Below are 1512 nucleotides of genomic sequence, written 5' to 3' on the forward strand. Positions count from 1 at the left end.
CAAAAAATAGCCAGGCATTGTGGCGGGCACCTGTGGTCCCAGCTACTTGGGAGGTAGAGGCAGGAGACTGCTTGAGCCCAGGAGTTGGAGATTGCTGTGATGCCACAGCACTCTACCCAGGGGAATAGCTTGAGGCTCTGTCTCAAAAAAAAAAAAAAAGAAGATTCATTTTCCTAGGCAAAAGCTATTCTTAAAAACATGTCTTACTAGTTCTTTTTTTTTGCTTTTAAAATTGATGTTTTTCAGTTGTAGAACATTTCATAATTTTAGAAAATTATGAGGGAAGAAAATGAATTTCAGGGGTGGTGCCTGTGGCTCAAAGGAGTAGGGCGCCGGCCCCATATGCTGGAGGTGGTGGGTTCAAACCCAGCCCTGGCCTAAAACTGCAAAAAAAAAATCTTAAAAAAAAAAAACGAATGTCACTATCTAGAATTAACTTTTGATATCTTGGTAAATTACTGCTATTCATCTTTTAATATGATTACATATCACAGGCATACCTCCAGAATATTATCTTCTTTGAAAACACATCTGTTTATAGGTATATAATATTTCATTTTATGGGCATACCATTTTCATTTATTAATTTAAAGCTTAACGTTAAAACCACAATGGACTAGCCCTACATTTCTGCCAAAATGGCTACAATGAAAATGATCAACAATGTCAAGTGTTAGTAAGGATGAGGAGCAAGTGAAATGCTCATATTTAAATGCTCATTGTAAATTGAACAATCATTTTCAAAACTTTTTGCAGTACCTGCCAAAGCTAAAGATATGTATACCCTCTAATCCAGCAATTATACTGCTGGATAAATAAACAGCAGAGACAATGTGTGTATCTAGAAGAGAAATGCAGGAGAGTCTGTGTAGCCACTTTATTCACAAACTAGAAACAACCCAGTGCCCATCAGTACTTTGGTAACCATGCAGCCCTGCCAAAGTCTTCTGAGTGGACTTTTAAACTGTGGCACATTCATGTGATGAAATGTCACAAAGCAATTTAAAACCCAGCACCCCTACGTACATATAACAACAATGTCAAGGGAAGAAGCCAAGGATAAAAGAATACATACTACTGTATGAGCTCATTTACACAAGCTTCATAAACAGGCCAAATCAGTCCTGGGTGATAGAAGGCAGAATAATGGCTACACTTTGGGGGGATGCTATTAACTGGGAGAGAGAATGAGGGAGCTTTCTGGGCTGCTGAAAAATGTTCTGTAAGATGTGTACACATTATTATATATAATTTCCAGATATAAGTTAGAGGTCAAAAAAGAAAAAAATCATTTGAGCACCTACTATGTGGCAGGAAACACAAGTCACTAGGGGTGCAGTGGCAGTCATTCAGGTCACCTCCGAGCTTACCATATTTCAACCATTTGCCTAATTTTGAACGTTTGGGCTATTTCAAATATTTCCACACATAAATCAATAGAAGAAATTCTTTTTTTATTAGATAATAATTGTGTACATTAATTCTATCATAGGATACAGTTTGAAAAACTCT

This window comes from Otolemur garnettii, unplaced genomic scaffold (genome assembly GCF_000181295.1).
Source record: "Otolemur garnettii isolate 467f Iridium unplaced genomic scaffold, OtoGar3 scaffold00120, whole genome shotgun sequence".
Taxonomy (NCBI): Eukaryota; Metazoa; Chordata; class Mammalia; order Primates; family Galagidae; genus Otolemur; species Otolemur garnettii.